The sequence below is a fragment of the Schistocerca serialis genome, chromosome 2 (assembly GCF_023864345.2).
Source record: "Schistocerca serialis cubense isolate TAMUIC-IGC-003099 chromosome 2, iqSchSeri2.2, whole genome shotgun sequence".
Taxonomy (NCBI): Eukaryota; Metazoa; Arthropoda; class Insecta; order Orthoptera; family Acrididae; genus Schistocerca; species Schistocerca serialis.
Genome location: NC_064639.1, coordinates 294,254,732 through 294,274,412, shown reverse-complemented (window position 1 = coordinate 294,274,412; position 19,681 = coordinate 294,254,732).

The following is a 19,681-nucleotide window of genomic DNA, read 5'->3' as shown; positions in this document are numbered from 1 at the left end:
ATATTTCATTCCTCTCCGATTCTGCGTAGAACCTCCTCATTCCTTACCTTATCAGTCCACCTAATTTTCAACATTCGTCTATAGCACCACATCTCAAATGCTTCGATTCTCTTCTGTTCCGGTTTTCCCACAGTCTACCATACAATGCTGTACTCCAGACGTACATCCTCAGATATTTCCTCCTCAAATGAACGCCGGTATTTGATATTAGTAGCCGGGCGGTGTGGCCGTGTGGCTCTAGGCGCTTCAGTCTGGAACCGCGTGACCGCTACGGTCGCAGGTTCGAATCCCGCCTTGTGCATGGATGTGTGTGATGTCCTTAGGTTAGTTAGGTTTAAGTAGTTCTAAGTTCTAGGGGACTGATGACCTCAGTCCCATAGTGCTCAGAGCCATTTGAACCAATTTGATGTTAGTAGACTTCTGATACGATTCGCTGATGACATTGCTATCCTGAGTGAAAGTGAAGAAGAATTAAATGATCAGCTGAACGGAATGAACAGTCTAATGAGTACACAGTATGGTTTGAGAGCAAATCGGAGAAAGACGAAGGCAATGAGAAGTAGTAGAAATGAGAACAGCGAGAAACTTAACATCAGGATTGATGGTCACGAAGTCAATGAAGTTAAGGAATTCTGCTACCTAGCCAGTAAAATAACCAATGACAGACGGACCAAGCAGGACATCAAAAGCAGACTCGCTATGGCAAAAAAGGCAAAAAAGGCATTTCTGGCCAAGAGAAGTCTACTAATATCAAATATCGGCCTTAATATGAGGAAGAAATTTCTGAGGATGTACGTCTGGAGTACAGCATTGTATGTTAGTGAAACATGGACTGTGGGAAAACCGGAACAGAAGAGAATCGAAGCATTTGAGATGTGGTGCTATAGGCGAATGTTGAAAATTAGGTGGACTGATAAGGTAAGGAATGAGGAGGTTCTACGCAGAATCGGAGAGGAAAGGAATATGTGGAAAACACTGATAAGGAGAAGGGACAGGATGATAGGACATCTGCTAAGACATGAGGGAATGACTTGGCCAGAAATGCCTTTTTTGACATAACGAGTCTGCTTTTGATGTCCTCCTTGCTCCGTCCGTCATTGGTTATTTTACTGCCTAGGTAGCAGAATTCCTTAACTTCATTGACTTAGTGACCATCAATCCTGATGTTAAGTTTCTCGCTGTTCTCACTTCTACTACTTCTCATTACCTTCGTCTTTCTCCGATTTACTCTCAAACCATACTGTGTACTCATTAGACTGTTCATTCCGTTCAGCAGATCATTTAATTCTTCTTCAGTTTCACTCAGGATAGCAATGTCATCAGCGAATCGTATCATTGATATCGTTTCACCTTGTATTTTAATTCCACTCCTGAACCTTTATTTTATTTCCATCATTGCTTCCTCGATATACAGATTGAAGAGTAAGGGCGAAAGGCTACAGCCTTGTCTTACACCCTTCTTAATACGAGCACTTCGTTCTTGATCGTCCACTTTTATTATTTCCTCTTGGTTGTTGTACATATTGTATATGACCCGTCTCTCCCTATAGCTTACCCCTACTTTTTTTCAGAATCTCGAACAGCTTGCACCATTTTATATTGTCGAACACTTTCTCCAGGTCGACAAATCCTATGAAAGTGTCTTGATTTTGTTTTAGCATTGCTTCCATTATTAGCCGTAACGTCAGAATTGCCTCTCTCGTCCCTTTACTTTTCCTAAAGCCAAACAGATCGTCACCTAGCGCATTCTCAATTTTCTTTTCCATTTTTCTGTATATTATTCTTGTAAACAGCTTCGATGCATGAGCTGTTAAGCTGATTGTGTGATAATTCTCGCATTTGTCAGCTCTTGCCGTCTTCGGAATTGTGTGGATGATGCTTTTCCGAAAGTCAGATGGTATATCGCCAGACTCATATATTCTACACACCAACGTGAATAGTAGTTTTGTTGCCACTTCCCCCAATGATTTTAGAAATTCTGATGGAATGTTATCTATCCCTTCTGCCTTATTTGACCGTTAGCCCTCCAAAGTTCTTTTCAATTCCGATTCTAATACTGGGTCGCCTATCTCTTCTAAATCGACTACTGTTTCTTCTTCTATCACATCAGACAAATCTTCACCCTCATAGAGGCTTTCAATGTATTCTTTCCATCTATATGCTCTCTCCTCTGCATTTAACAGTGGAATTCCCGTTGCACTCTTAATGTTACCACCGCTGCTTTTAATGACACCAAAGGTTGTTTTGACTTTCCTGTATGCTGAGACTGTCCTTCCGACAATCATATCTTTTTCAATGTCTTCACATTGTTCCTGCAGCCATTTCGTCTTAGCTTCCCTGCACTTCCTATTTATTTCATTCCTCAGCGACTTGTATTTCTGTATTCCCGATTTTCCCGGAACATGATTGTACTTCCTCCTTTCATCAATCAACTGAAGTATTTCTTATATTACCCATGGTTTCTTCGCAGCTACCTTCTTTGTACCTATGTTTTCCTTCCCAACTTCTGTGATGGCCCTTTTTAGAGATGTCCATTCCTCTTCAACAGTATTGCCTACTGCGCTATTCCTTATTGCTGTATCTATAGTGTAGATTCCTTAGTACTTCCATATCCCACTTCTTTGCGTATTGATTCTTCCTGACTAATGTCTTGAACTTCAGCCTACTCTTCATCACTACTATATTGTGATCTGAGTCTATATCTGCTCCTGGGTACGCCTTACAATCCAGTATCTGATTTCGGAATCTCTGTCTGACCATGATGTATTGTAATTGAAATCTTCCTGTATCTCCCGGCCTTTTCCAAGTATACCTCCTCCTCTTGTGATTCTTGAACAGGGTATTCGCTATTACTAGCTGAAACTTTGTTACAGAACTCAATTAGTCCTGCTCTTTCATTCCTTGTCCCAAGCCCATATTCTCCCGTAACTTTTTCTTCTACTCCTTCCCCTACAACTGCATTCCAGTCGCCCATGACTATTAGATTTTCGTCTCCCTTTACATACTGCATTACCCTTTCAATATCCTCATACACTTTCTCTGTCTGTTCATCTTCAGCTTGCCAGGCGAAAGGAGTTCCAATGTGATATTAGGAGGCCTGCTATGACTTTTGTCTCCTAAACGTAAAGCGCGGCTCGAGTCATTTGGTATTTTTGCTGGAATTTACCATATTTCTTGTTGATTTTCACTGTAGCAAAGTAAGGGAGAACGCAAATAGCCGGTAAGTTCTACGGTTTGTTACACAAACATTTGTCGCTTTTGGTACTAATCCGCGCCACCCACTAATCTTGTTTAATAGTCCGACTGTGTGGAAGCATTGTGTTCGAGTCTACAATTTGAGTGCTAAACTCTGTGTCAGTTGGTTCCCCGATCTTACAGTATTTTATTTTGGTTCAGTAGTTGGTTCAAATGGCTCGGAGCACTATGGAACTCAACTGCTGTGGTCATCAGTCCCCTAGAACTTAGAACTACTTAAAACTAACTAACATAAGGACATCACACACATCCATGCCCGAGGCAGGACTCGAACCTGCGACCGTAGCGGTCACGCGGTTCCAGACTGTTGCGCCTAGAACCGCCCGGCCACTCCGGCCGGCCGATTCAGTACTCTTAAGTTTTGTGTACTCATGTTGATATTTACTGGAGCAGTGCTTTTAAGAATATATAAGCTGGCACCTTTATTCTATATAAATAGTTTTTTTAATTTTTTAAAAGAGAATATATTCTTATAGTTCTGCTCTAGGATCAGATTAGTGTGCCGTTATCCTTAGGGAGATTTTGACTTTGAAATCTTATTGAGGGGAAGTTGTTCTTATCTTTTAATGCTTGATATTTTTTCCAGGCGTTGGTAAAACCTTGTTATTTAAGTTACAGTTAAAAGTAAATCCCCTGACCCTGTTTTAAGATACTTGGTTTTCAGATCACATTTCCCAATTCACTGTTCCTTCTTCTTTTAGATTGTAAAGAACATTTTTATGACGTGTTATAAATGCTTCTTATACGTATTTTAGATATCTGAAGAGTTTTATCCCCTTTGTATCATAATTCATCAGTTTTGGAAATTCTTGTGAGACGTATTCTGCAAAGGGATTGTATCTAATTTAATGACGTACATGTCTCACAGAGAAATTATTGTTTCCGTTGGTGTACTTTATTGTTGTTTCCGAAATCCCTAAGCTGGCCGTTTTTAATAATTATCTGATAAAATAAAATTACGTAAAAGAATTGTACGTGTTCATTTCTCGGTATGGGCGTTTGGTATTTTTCACTTCCGAGTTTCCGGGTTGAGTGTACTATATTGCGGTAATTTCGAGATAGCTCAGGACCAATAATAATGGATGATAAAACACGAATAGCAAGGATTACGAAGGACGTAATACAAGGATGCGGTCTTTCAGCTGTACTGTTTATTTTGCATTTAGAGAAGGAAACACGGAAATAACAAACAGGTTTCAGAGGGATTGTAATTCAGGATGAAAGGATGTCAATGATGAGATTCCCTGGTAACACTGCCATCCTCAGTGAGGGTGAAGAAGAATTAAGAATATGTTCAATGGAATGGTCTAATTTGTACAGTGTAACACCAGAACTGGTGCTCATGAAGTAGACGAAGTTAGGGAAATCTGCTGCCTTGGAAGCATAATAATTCCTGACTGACGGAGCCAGGAGAACATAGAAGGCCGACCACCACAGGCAAAGAGAGCGTTCCTGGCTGAACGAAGTTACGTAGATCAAACGTATGACTGTTTTTAGGAAGAATATGGTGCGAATATAGGTTCGTAGCACAGCGTTGTATGGTAGTGAAACTTGGACTGCTATAAAACCGTAAAAGTAGAGAACTGCAGCCTTCTAGGTGTGTTGCTATACAAGGATATTGAAATTTAAGCGGTCTGATAAGGTAAGGAATGAGGAGGATCCTCACAGAATCGGTGAAGACAGGAACATCTGGAAAACACTGAGAAGGAGAAGGGACAGGATGATAGGACAATTGTGAAGACATTAGGCAATAACTTCCATGGCACTTAAGGAAACTATAAAGGATTGAAACTGTAGGACAAGACAGAAATTGGAATACGTCCAACAAATAGTTTAAAATGTAGGGAACAAGTGAGAGGGGGGGGGGGGGGGGGGAATGAAGAGGTAGGCACAGGAGACGAATGCATCGCGGGCTGCATGGAACGAGTCAGAAGACTAACGACTACATAGAAATAAAAACTTCTGTAAATAAGATTTCCAGCTATAGTCCTACCTATCCTACACTTTCGTTAACTAATAAACTACGAATATTGCATTCGCCACGCCCAGATGCCGAATCGGTTTCTCAGTCGATTTTATTATACAGACATGTTGAGGTTTACACATATTTATTTATTGCCAGAGATGGCATGAGATAAGGTGACACACTACTTTAGTTCCACATGAAACACCAAAGATCACACTATAAATTGCAGACGTCCAACATTTAGTGACTACTTCCTTAGCCGGCCGCTGTGGCCGAGCGGTTCTAGGTGGTACAGTCTTGCACCGCGCGTCCTCTACGGTCGCAGGTTCGAATCCTGCCTCCGGCGTGGATGTGTGTGATGTCCTTAGGTTAGTTAGGTGTAAGTAGTTCTAAGTTCTAGGGGACTGATGACCTCAGAAGTTAAGTCTCATAGTGCTCGGAGCGATTTGAACCATCTGAACTACTTCCTTGCTCGATATTTAATTGAGGATTTTAAGGGTCCACTGAAAAACAAATACATGTGATCATGAGTATATTAAATCGAGTAATCCAAATGACTTTTTACTTATCAAGCAATTTTCTGCTTCTTGCACGGTATTGTAATTCACCACCAGGCTTCTCCACTGTTTGTTCCGAAAGAGCTCTTTGTACCAATTTCAGTCGTACTGCTGACCGCTGTTGAACTAAGCACACCAGAGACAAAAAAATAGACACTTATTTCCGACCTTTCACGTTAATACCGTGTTACACCACCCGGAGCCTGGATAAGCCCGTCAAATCTACGAGGAAGAGAGTTGTTGTTTGCTGCGATTCATTCGCTGCGAGAAATAGTCCCACATATTTTCTGTTCGATCAAGATCGGGTGATTCAGCGGGCCAGTCAAACTGCGCCACGGTTGCTAAGTGTTCGTTAAATCGGAATGTATGCATACAGCCTTATGAATCTTGTGCCTTGGGTTTGAAACGTTGCACTATCGACATCTCGCGCCAAATGTCGTGTAACACAATGTTTGGCGTAAAAGGGGCGTGGCACGTTTGCTGCGAGTGCCGTTGGGAGGCCGTTTTCCGTATAGAGACAGTGAGTGAAGCAGCACAGCGAGGTGTACGGGGACAACGGATAGACTGCTCTGCCGCCCAAGCGGCTTCCAACCTGGTCTGGCTGAGCTGCTTCCCGACGTGAGGGACCAGCGCCGGAAAACGGAGAGGACACATCATTCCTTTGGTCGACCAGGTCTGGAGGCGAGGGACGGGTCGTCCTCATCCACACACTTCTGGCGGCATCAAGTTTTTCCACTGTGTGTCATCGCACAGCGGTGAGCAATTTTTAGTTCGTTGCTTCGGTGCCGAGGCTACGTGGTATTTGTAAAGACTGCTCTTGCTCTCAGCTTTCAGCGTGATACTTGTCACTGGTTCGTTTCCTGTGCGTTTTAGTGCCTGATGCTTCTACATCCCATTCTGTTCTGCGATCTGTTGTTGTTGTTGTTGTTGTTCACTGTTCCTGTGTCTGGCCAGATGATTTGAGAAGCGTGTCCTCGTATCAAAACATAATAGGTTCCGTTTCGTAATTGTCATACAGCTGTTGTCTGATGGTGTGCTTTAAGGCTTTTTGGTTTTGTAATTTGCTTTAATATTAATGCATCATTATTTAGGACGCTCAAAGTAGTTTTTTCCTGTTACGTGGTGCACTAAATCGGCACGTCGCCTCCTTTAGTTATTTGGAGCGTGCAAGCTTATGCGCTTTACCGGGGCAAATCTTGTTGCAGGTGTTTTGGTGGGTTATACACACCTAAAAAAAAAAAAGTGCGTCACCCCGGTTACCTGAACTCCTGAAGATGGACGTTGACTGTGGATATTGTCTCACAGACACAGTCCCTTTCACTGTTCAGAGATGGCACTGAACCCGACCAAAGATGTACCCCGTCGGAGATTCGAGTCTTCCCTCGGTCATGGATGCGTGTGTTGTCCTTAGCGTAAGTTAGTTTAATTAGTGTGTAAGCCTAGGGACCGATGACCTCAGCAGTTTGGTCCCACAGTCCTTAGCACAAATTTCCATTTCCAAATATATAAACAACCATGCATGAGCAGCGCCTATTAGACGGAGGAGGTCCGACAGCCGATCAGTTCCAGTCATTCCACAAGGAAAGAGGTACACGGCTCGTGTTGGCTGTAGTTCAACTATGTCTAGACCGTCAGTACCGCGGTTCGATTACGTCGGCATTGTTACTTTGTGCCAGGAAGGGCTCTCAACAAGGGAAGTGTCCAGGCATCTCGGAATGAACCAAAGCGATGTTCTTCGGACATGGAGGAGATACAGAGAGACAGGAACTGTCGATGACATGCATCGCTTAGACCGCCCAAGGGCTACTACTGCAGTGGATGACCACTACCTACGGATTATAGCTCGGAGGAACACTGACAGCAACGCCACCATGTTGAATAATGTTTTTCGTGCAGCTACAGGACGTCGTGTTACAACTCAAGCTGCGCGCAATAGGCTGCATGCTGCGCAGCTTCACTCCCGACGTCCATGCCGAGGTCCATCTTTGCAACCATGACACCACGCTGCGCGGTACAGATGGGCCCAATAACATGCCGAATGGACCGCTCATGGTTGGCAATACGTTCTCTTCACCGATGAGTGTTGCATATGCCTTCAACCAGACAATCATCGGAGACGCGTTTGGAGGCAACCTGGTCAGGCTGAACGCCTTAGACACACTGTCTAGCAAGTGCAGCAAGGTGGAGTTTCCCTGCTGTTTTGGGGCGGGCATTAAGTTCGGCGATGTACGCTGCTGATTGTCATGGAAGGCGGCGCAACGGCTGTATGATACGTGAATGCCATCCTTCGACCGATAGTGCAACCATTTCGGCAGCATATTGGCGAGGCATTCGTCTTCATAGACGACAATTCGCGCCCCAGTAGTGCGTACCAGTGTCTACAGAGTAGTTATCACGAAGCCTTTAAAAAGAGGAAACACTTGGCCGCCAAGAATATTGAAATATCCTATTTCCTGTCCATAGTAACATAAATTATCTATCCCAAGTCACGGGTTGACCAACACTCGCGAAACATAAAAAAAAACCACATCTGGCCTGCACTACTCTCTCCACACACTGAGGGTCTATCGTCTCAGTGACCTGGTGTCGCAACGACATCTTGCATCGCTTGGAAAGAGGCTAAATCACGTACAGTTTGACGTCACTAAACGCTTCAAGTGAGCTGGTGTTCAGTTTCTGTTGTTTGGCCCATCGAGGAGGTGCACCTTTACGTGCGTATTTGAGATGGACTATTGGAGATTGACGTACAGTCTGCAGAAGCCCATCAGATGCGGCCTCCTACGTGGGTAACTGACAGGCCAGCGGAGATATAGTGGTGGGAACCTGTGGTGCACCGGGCCGCTAATGTGACATCATTCGTTTAACAGATCTTTATGTCCAAGAGCTTAACGATCAAACTGTCTTCTTTCCAGTGCTGTCTAGCAGCGGCTGTGTCCAGGCTTAACGCCCAATGACGAATCAGCAGGGACAGGCTTTGAAGTTATCTGCAATCAGTGCCGCGGTCCTGCTGAAGTGGATTCCAGCGGGCGGCATTGCTGTGGATGGCTGTCGTAGCCTCACCATTTGAATGAGCTTCCGTTTCATGAGCCTGTCGGCACTCTCATGTGGAATAATGTTCAGTACAGAGCGTTGCTTATGCAGAGTTTGCTGCCTAAAAGACCTTCGCTATTTCACACTACACGTTTCCCCCATTACAGAAGAGCGATGTGTCTGATCTGCACCGTTGTCTAAGTGCTGAATCAAGTATTCCTGGCGTTCTCTCTAACACACTATCAGGCAAGAAGCTCCCTACTTGTTAGTACTCCAGTTCTTCTGAGTGCTGCCACTGATTATGCCACCGTTATGTACTTGGCAGACGTGTTCCACTTAATGTCGTCCCAGCCCGTTCCAATAAAACTCTATTTCTACACTTAATTACTATTCTTCAGCGCAAAAATTCATCGACAGCAGCAGTTAAGGTCGAGCTTGAAACCGATCGATATTGGCAAGAAATGAAATTTGTTTCCGGTGGCTGCTCTTGCGCCGCTTGGTTTGTAAACTATTCCTTGTAAACACTTTGGACAGATCCTCGTTGATAAACCCATCAATCCGGTCAACATTTCTTTCACGATGCTGCCACGTGTCCACATCGCCTCACCATACTGCGCTGATATCATACAAGCGACAGCTATATTCACACGAACTCACTACAGTAGTAGGGTTACATAACCACCTGATACAGTTCTATGGCATCAACAGTGCTCGAAAATGACCATGTGCTCTTTTAAGGACGGATGGATATGTTGGTTTGGGCGCACGACAGCAAGGTCTTCAGCGCCAGCGCGAGAACAATTTGAAACGAGTGTAGGTAAAACACACTAAACAGGAGTAGAAAGTAGCACGGAAAAAGAAACTATGTGCGTACCCACACAAAAGCACGGAACGAAGTATCGTGCCATTATTAAAACATTAACCAAACAGGAAGAAAGTGGTATAAGGAGTTACAACAACAAAACAGATGAACGTGGCTGGCTGACCGCAAGAATAAAAAAGGATGGGTAAACCACTTTGCAACGAACTAAACCCTCCGCCCTAAAGGCTTAAGCCAGGCTGGCGACATATCACATTACTTTTAAAACATTAGTCACACTCCTCTCAACGTAGGTAAAATAGAGGGCATATCCACACCGATATTTACTTCTGCCTAAATAGTTGTTGGATCGGAACTTAATCGAGAAGTTTACATTTCATACTTCACGTTTCTTACTGCAGCGAGAGGCGAATTGTAACTAAATTTTCGCATTTTCGTATAAATAGCTCGTTTTTGGTGAGTGTTTATTGGAGATTTTTCTCCTTCCACACATTCATTCATCTGTGTCAAAAAAATGGCTCTGAGCACTATGGGACTCAACTGCTGTGGTCATCAGTGCCCTAGAACTTAGAACTACTTAAACCTAACTAACCTAAGGACATCACACACATCCATGCCCGAGGCTGGATTCGAACCTGCGACCGTAGCGGTTGCACGGTTCCGGACTGCGCGCCTAGAACCGCGAGACCACCGCGGCCGGCTCATCTGTGTCATTTCTCACTGTTAATTATGTTAAACGCTGTATATATATTATACAACTGAGGTAGTTGAATGTAAGAGCTAGTGTCACATGGTGAGATTGGCACAGGAGACGACATTGTGATTTGCTGCATGGGACCAGTCGTAAGATTGATGATCCAAGCAAAAAGTTACATACCAAACTGTTATCTCACCATGGGAAGCGTGGCATTGGCTAGAATGGCGTATGTATATGGTGAAATTGGCACAGGAGACAACACTGTGATTTGCTGCATGAGACCAGTCGTAAGATTGATGATCCAAGGAAAAAGTCACATAGCAAACTGTTATCCCACCATGAGAAGCGTGGCATTGGCTAGAATGGCGTATGTATATGGTGAAATTGGCACAGGAGACGACACTGTGATTTGCTGCATGAGACCAGTCGTAAGATTGATGATCCTAGAAAAAAGTCACGTAGCAAACTGTTATCCCACCATGAGAAGCGTGGCATTGGCTAGAATGGCGTATGTATATGGTGAAATTGGCACAGGAGACGACACTGTGATTGGCTGCATGAGACCAGTCGTAAGATTGATGATCCAAGGGAAAAGTCACATAGCAAACTGTTATCCCACCATGGGAAGCGTGGTATTGGCTAGAATGGCGTGTGTATCACATTTCCCGTCTGTGACACAGATACCACTACCATGATTTGACTACATATATTCACACTTTTCTTACATGTGTTCTTCATGTCTGTGTGTCTGGTGTGATATAAACTCTGAATAGAAGGAAACGGGAATTGCATGTAATGTTACGATAAAAGTCCGTAGTTTTCCACGGCCAGTGTCATTTTGGATACAATAACTTTGGGTACTGCGTCATTGCAAAATAGTAAAACATCTGAACTGTGGACATGGCACTGAAATGCCTTTCGAGGATAGTACTTTAGGACCGAAAAGAACTCCTGACAAGATTCAATGGTGTGTCATCTAAGAAGTTGTTTAAACCATGATGTTTCCTATTCTTGAAAGTAAGGGTTAATGGCGTTATGGAGAAAGTGTGCCACTATGCTATGATTGCTCTACAAGGAACAACTAGAGCAAGATAGGAAGGATCAAGTATTCCTTAAAGATAACGGGTGTTTCACCCAAGGACATGAGGGGTAAGCACCATTAAAAACCAACTCAAGCTACTGTTGCAGTTCTTATATTTAATAGAGGACACTTAAGTCATTCAGGGTCAAGCAGTCCCACTATTCCCGCCCTGATAATACAAAAGAGTATATATGCCAGAATGTTTGGACGTGAGCCTTATGCACAAAATGGCCCTTGATGAAGTAAGACTGAATGTCCGATAAAGGTTTTATTATTGCGTTTTCAATTAATTTAACACTAAATTCGGTAATCCCAGGAAAGATACTTGTTGCATTACAGTTACAAACAGAAAAAAGCACTAGACCATGAAAAAAAAGAACGAGTTAATGAAGAAGAAAGGGTTGCACCAGAGGAGGGGAAATAATTTTTTTGAAATGAAGAGAGCTTACGAACAAGCTTCTAGGGAAGGATCTTGCAGGGTAATTTCATTTGATATCATGTAGAACGTGGTATTCCGTCACGTAGTTGATACCAATGATGTATTATTCTACAGGAAACTTTGGTATTATGTGTTTGATATGCGAGATTTGGCAGATGACAGTACTACCATATATGTTTACAAAGAAAGAGGTGGAAGAAACCGGCTAAAGAAGTAAAGTCTGTGTTTTTCCTTTGTCTTGATAGCAAAGCCACCACTGCCGATCATTTAGTTCTGCTGAGTGATTGAAGCTTTGGACGGAATAAAAGTCATACAGTGGCCTATTTCCAATGCATACGAGTTCACTGCATCCATCGCTTCAAGAAAATAACTCATATTTTCCTGATGAGGGGCCATTCCTTCCTTCCCAGTGACCAAGACTTTGCAATAACTGATAAGCGAAGGAGACCTACCTCACTAGAACTATCAAATGACTGGGATGAAATAATGAGTCGTTGCCACAACAGAACATCTCCATTTAATGTTATTGTGGCCCAGGGCACGCTTTATGATGTAAGATTTGCGGTAGCTCCTTACTTCTGAAAAACGCCAAGACCATTCTTGACTCTAAGAAACCTTCGCCTGATGGAAATACCACATGACTGATCCTTCGTTTTGAAACGGGATACTTACTTTGGCCCTGGGGCAAGTGTAATGTTCGCAGTACAGTTGTGGTGTCTAAAATGCGTAGAACTAACAGTACAGAGGTCCCATTCCTCTTCCAGCAGCAAAGTTGTAGGGCTTAAAACGATTGCACACGATCCTTCAAAAACGAGAAAGTAGGCTATTCTACACACAGGTGGGACAGAGCTCAGAATATATTGCCGATGGCTATATTGATGTAGACCAAGACGACAACAGGGATGTGTGCTCCGAGTGAAATCATTGTAGTGAACCGAGCGATGTGGCGCAGAGGCTAGCACACTGGACTCGCATTCGGGAGGACGACGGTTCAATCCTGAGTCCGGCCATCCTGATTTAGGTTTCCCGTGATTTCACTAAATCGCTTCAGGCAAATGCCTAGTTGGTTCCTTTGAAAGGGCACGGCCGACTTCCTTCCCTAATCCGATGAGACCAATGATCTCGCCGTCTGGTCTCCTTCCCAAAACAACCCAACCCCCATTGTAGTGAACCATGACATTACTGTGTTATTTTCTTAACCCCTTTCCAGTACCACGAGATCTAAGGAAAATACGTAAAAAATATGTAACACATCATTTTTTTGCATAAATTCTAATAATATTGTAACTGAATGAAATGTACAACTGAAATGAGAGATTCTGCAGAATTAAAAGGTGAATGTAAGGAATACTATGATTTTTTTGTTACAAATTAAGGCAAAAACTACCACTGCCACTTTATTTTTTGCTATTTTAAGATGACAGTTTTAAACTTTCAACAAACTTTTTCTTTCCTATCAGAAAATATATGAGAATTTTTCCAGGTTTCACTGTAACATGGAATCACATTTAGACAGTTTATTGCCACTTCTGAACATTTCAGTTTTTTTACATTGGTTGTTTTAGCCATAACACTTCAGTTCATGGTAGCGAAGTGATACACATTTGCCAGTCGGTTCAATGAAATCAGTGCTGTAAGGTAGGACATGGAGAGTCATCAGTCTTCGGACTGTTTCATGCTGCCCGCCACGAATTTCTCTCCTGTGCCGACCTCTTCATCTAAGAGTAGCGTTTGCAACCTAAGTTCTCAATTGAAACTTCCTGGCAGATTAAAACTGTGTGCCCGACCGAGACTCGAACTCGGGACCTTTGCCTTTCGCGGGCAAGTGCTCTACCATCTGAGCTACCGAAGCACGACTCACGCCCGGTACTCAGCTTTACTTCTGCCAGTACCTCGTCTCCTACCTTCCAAACTTTACAGAAGCTCTCCTGCGAACCTAGCAGAACTAGCGCTCCTGAAAGAAAGGATATTGCGGAGACATGGCTTAGCCACAGCCTAGGGGATATTTCCAGAATGAGATTTTCACTCTGCAGCGGAGTGTGCGCTGATATGAAACTTCCTGGCAGATTAAAGCTGTGTGCTAGTTCTGCTAGGTTCGCAGGAGAGCTGCTGTAAAGTTAGGAAGGTAGGAGACGAGGTACTGGCAGAAGTAAAGCTGTGAGTGCCGGGCGTGAGTCGTGCTTCGGTAGCTCACATGGTAGAGCACTTGCCCGCGAAAGGCAAAGGTCCCGAGTTCGAGTCTCGGTCGGGCACACAATTTTAATCTGCCAGGAAGTTTCATATCAGCGCACACTCCGCTGCAGAGTGAAAATCTCATTCTAAGTTCTCAATTATTTATTGGATGTATTCCCATCCCTGTCTACCTCCACAATTTTTGCCCTCTACAGCTCCGTCTAGTACCATGGAAGTCACTCCCTGATGTCTTAACAGATGTCCTGTCATCCTGTCCCTTCTACTTGTTAGTGTTTTCTACATATTCCTTTCCTCTTCGATTCTGCGCAGAACCTCCTCGTTCCTCACCTTATCAGTCCATTTAATATTCAGCGTTCGTCTGTTGCACCATAACACAAATCCTTCGACTCCCTTCTGTTCCGGCTTTCTAACAATCCATATTTCACTACAGTACAAGGCTTTGCTGCAAACGTACATTCTGAGAAAGTTGTTCCTCAAAACAAGGTAAATTTTTGACACTAGTTGATTTCTCTTGGCCAGGAATGCTCATTTTGCCAGTGCTAGTTTTGATTTTATGTCCTCCTTGCTTCGTCCGTCATTCGTTATCTTCATCTACTTTATGACCATCAATCCTGGTGTTAAGTTTCTCGCTGTTTTCATTTCTGCTACATCTTATTAATTTAGACTTTCTTCGATTTACTCTCAATCCCTATTCTATGCGGTTCATTTTATGCAGCAGACCATGTAAGTCTTTATCACTTTCACTGAGGATAGTAATGTCATAAGAGAATCGTATCATTGATATGCTTACACCTCGAAATTTAGCTCCACTCCTGAACCATTCATTTCCATCATTGCTCTTTTGATGTCCAAATTGAACGATAAGGATGAATGAGTACATCTCTTTCTTACATCTTTTTTAATCAGAGTACTTCGTTCCTGGTCCTCAGCTCTTGTAGATATTGTAAATTACCCTTTCTCCCTATAGCTTACCCATATTTTTCTCAGATTCTAGCACCATTTTACATTCTCGAACGCTTTTTCCAGGTCGACAAATCCTATAGCGTGTCTTCATTTTTCTCTAGTCTTGTTTCTGTTATAAAGCTCAACATTATAGAGTTGCTTTTATGGTGCCTTTACCTTTCCTAAAGCCAAACTTATCGTCACCCAGCACATCCTCAATTTTCTTTTCCATTCTTCTGTATATTATCCCTGTCAAAAACTTGGATGCATGAGCTGTTAAGCTGATTGTGCGATAATTCTCGCTCTTGTCAGCTCTTGTAGTCATTGGAATCGTGTGAATGATAGTTTTCCGAATGTCAGATGGTATGTCACCAGATGGTTAGAAAGAACAGTCGTTGTTCGACGTGGCCATAACCCGACCGTTAATCAAGTTGCACAAAAGCTGATCTACCAGCACACACTGTCCACCGTGTCTAGCACGAAGGCTGTACACCTTGTATCCACGGAATACGGCCTAATACCGATGGTCGTTAGACGTCCTAACCGACAGTAACCGGGGTCTTGTCAGTTACAACCTGTTTCAAACACGACAGGAGCTTTTACTGTCTGTGATATTTGGTCCATCTCAGTCTGCTTATTCCTAGGCAAACGTTGTGAAGAGCATTACATGCAGTTGAGATGTAGAGTTAGGTACCTTGCAAAAGGCCAGAGTTCATAGCGTTACATAAAACTCAAGTCTTCAATGGGTAAAAGAATACAGAAACTGGGCTGTAGCTATTTCGCCTCGTTCCAAAAGCCTACAAGGCCTCGAGTGTACCGACGACTAAATGAAGTGTCTAATACGCAGGGCGTGGCGAGTGTAGTCCAGATTGGAGGTGGTCCTGTGATGTTTTGTGGATATCTTTCGTACTATAACTTGGGCCCTCTCATTCAGATTACCGTGGCATGAACCATTACGTTTACTTCAACGTTCTCAGTGACCAAATGTTTTCCTTTCTTCTATATCTTTGTGACTTGTATTATTCAGACACACTCGCCTTAAAGAAGAGAACATGCATGTTCACAGAACTGCACCATACGTTCCTGGCTTGAAGAACACTTAGTCATCGTACCGTACTCGAAACACTGCCGGCTGTTAATCTCATAGAAAAAGTAGGACTATTTTAAATGGCAGGAGAAACGTAGGAATCTTGAGCCTTACTTTTATTATACCTACGGAATCTCATCATCGACAAGTAGCTTCAGCTGGATGTGGCTTAGCTAAATGTGCTTGCAGAGATCCTTCCACGACTGATTTAAGCCATTCTGAGGTTGCAGCCTGACGTCTCTTCAGGGTGACAACATTTTTGCACGACGTGCTTCTGTCATTTCCTTCAGAAAATAATAATGCATGCTCTCAGTGTCTGTTACCCCTATGTCTGCCTGATGATGAAGAAACAATCGAAAAGTGTTGCAGAAAATAAAGTTTTATAGTCGCCTTTTGGTGCTATACATGGAAATGACGTGGTTTCCCTCCCACTAATAATGATGATATACGAATGCCTTGCCATCGTCCAGTGAACGATCCACGTGCCATCGGTCTTGTACCGACGAAACTCGCAATGGAAGCGTTTGTCTCACCCGTCTCTGACCCTCAGCTGCTGACGTATACTCAACGAGGCAGATCGGGCAACGAAATTGCCTGCGGAAGGGAGCGAGCGGGTTAAAGCGAGCGGATGAGCTGGTCGAACCCGTTCCGCCAGCGGAATTAGGTCCCCCAGGGAGCTCCTCCAGAGTCAATCACACGCCATGTTGTCCTTCCCAGCCCGCAGGTTCACCAGTTTTATCAACCATCCTGCTCGTACAGACGAAAGCGAAAATATTTTCCCTTCGCTAATGCGGATTTACTTTTTCAACGCTATATTGGATGCCAGTTTTCGTTTGCTAAAATAATATATTGCCGTTTGTGGCTCATAAGTTGATACGCGATAGCAACCAGTTTATGTTCACTGCTTTGTACGACGACTACACACGTCTTCTAGTTGCAAGGAACAACTAACTTGGTAATGGAGGGAAACGTCGGAGGGAAGAATCATAAACAGAGAACAATGTTTCAATATAGTATGCAAGGTTCAAATGGATGTAGGGTGCAGAAAGTATGCAGAAATGAGAATTACGTGTAGTAGTAGTGATGATGATGATGATGATGATGATTGTTTCTGGGGAGCTCACCTGCGCGGTCATCAGCGCCCCTACACATTCACTGTCTGTACACAGTCCAGTACAACCATTGACGCGAATGACGACAACACAGACACCCAGTCCACTGGCAGAGAAAATCCCCACCCGGCCGGGAATCGAAACCGGGACCCCGTGATCCAGAGGTACCCACGCTGGCCACTACACCACGAGCTGCGGAGAGTGGTGGTTGTAATAGTAGTAATAGTAAGAGGGTGGTTTGATAGGTAGTAAATTTCCGTAAAACAATGGAACGTTTATGTTGCGCCTTCGTCTTTGGTAAACTAGATTTTTCCAAGGATCATATAAGCATTTTCAACAATGTACAGCGTACAGTTTATTGTTCACAGCTGCCTTGAACTGGCCAGTAGCTACTCCTATTGAAAATGGAGAACACCGAGTTTGGTGTTGTTCGTAAACATTTCATTTCACGGGTTGGATGGCCGCACAATTCAAACTAGAACTGTATGAAGTTGACGCCGAATTTACAGCATAATTGAAGACTATTACTTTTGGAGTAATGAATTTAAACGTGTTCGAACAACAACCCAAGACAAAGCGCCCTCCAGCCGCTACAAAGGAAACGATTGACAAAATCCATGATATGGTGATGTAAGACTGCAGAATAAAAGTTAGTGAGATATCCGAGACTGTAGGAATCTCAACTGAGCGAGTGAATAATATCCCATACGGAGAACTTACTACGAAGAAGCTGTGTGCGACGTAAGCACCGCGTTTGCTCACAGTCGATGAAAAGCACATTTCAGCACAATGTCTGGCGCTGTTTAATCGCAAATCCTCAAGACATTACTCCTATTTGCGACTGTAGGTGAAATATGGATACATCATTACACAAGAGTAAAACGGCTGTCACTGCTGATGATCACTGTTTTCTAGGATTCTCGAGTTAAAATCCTGATAGATTGTTTGGAAATGGCAGAACCACAACTGGATACTATTATGCTTCATTGGTGGTTCGTTTGAAACTTGCGTTGGCTGAAAGAAATACAAGGTTAGCAATCAGAAAAGAGCACTTTCAGCAGGATAATGCATCAACCCAAACATAAGCGATAGCGAAATCTCATGAACTAAACTTTGAACTGGTTCCTCATCCGCCCTGTTCAGCAGACTTAGCCCCATGTGACTTCTTTCTGTTTCCTAAATTGGAACTTTGGTTTGGTGAGAAGAAACTTCCATCAAATGAGAAAGTGATAATTCAGTCAACGAGTATTTTACGGAGTATGATAGATCCTATTTTCTCGATGTGATAAAAACGCTGGAGGATCGCTGAACCAAGTGTGTATCCCTCAAAGCGGACTTTGCCAAGAAGTAAGGTGAGTTGTTCACGAAACAAACCTTTCTTTCTTGATTTTTTTGCCGCACTTATCAAATCATCCCCGTAGTAGTGGCAGTGGTAGAGGTATTTACAGGTGAGTAACAACGAACGTAATGCATACACATAGTAACCCGAACTCTAGTGACAGAATCGCTGAAATTGTTCTGAGTATTTCCGTATAACAGACCCGTGATCTTGAATGGTTTGTTGCAGAGTAATTGGATGAACATAGATTTCTTACTCCCACTTACACTCATCAGCCAAAGCACTGTAATCACTGCCCACCGCGGCGATGGATGCCGCCTGGTGGCGTTGCCGGCACCTGACGCGGTAACAAAACTTTGTATGCGGTGTAGACATGGACAGGGGATCAACCTAGCGAAGATATAGGCTGCAAATGGGAAACTCCATTGGGATAAGCGACTTTGACAAAGTGCACATTATTATTCTGCATAGCATGTGAACGAGTATCTTTAAGAGGTGGTCGTATGTTCACATGCTACTGTCGTGAGCATCTAAGGGAATAGGTAAAAGGACAGTGAAACTACCACTAGGCGCAAAATGGTAGGACCTCCATGACGATTCACAGAATGAGGGGTTCGGAGACTTGTTTACTCTGTAAATTAGTGATCTATGACATCCCTGCCGAAAGAGTACAATGCTGGAGCACTCACAAGTGTTTCAGACCACACTGTTCATCGTACATTGATGAATATGAAGTTCTGCAGCAGAAAACCACGATGCGTTCACGTGTTGGTCCTACGACATCGTCAGTTACGATTGCAGTGGCCATGGGACCATAGGGATTCAACCGTCGATCGATGGAAACATATCGGCTCTTCGGGTGAATCGCATGTTTGCTGCACCCGTCGATGGTCGTTTCCACAAACGCCGCTATCGAGGTGAACGGCTGCACGAAACGTGGTGGTGGGAACAGTATTATGCTATGAGAGACATTCTCCTGCGCTTGCATGGGATCTGTGGTAGTAATCGAAGATAGGCTGACAGCAGCGAACCACCTGCATCCCTTCGTGCATGATGTCTTCCTCGACGGCGATGTCATATTGCAGCAGTATAAATGTCCATGTCTCGGATCCAGAACCGTGCTGCAGAGGTTTGAGGAGAATTATAGTGAAATTAAGTTGACG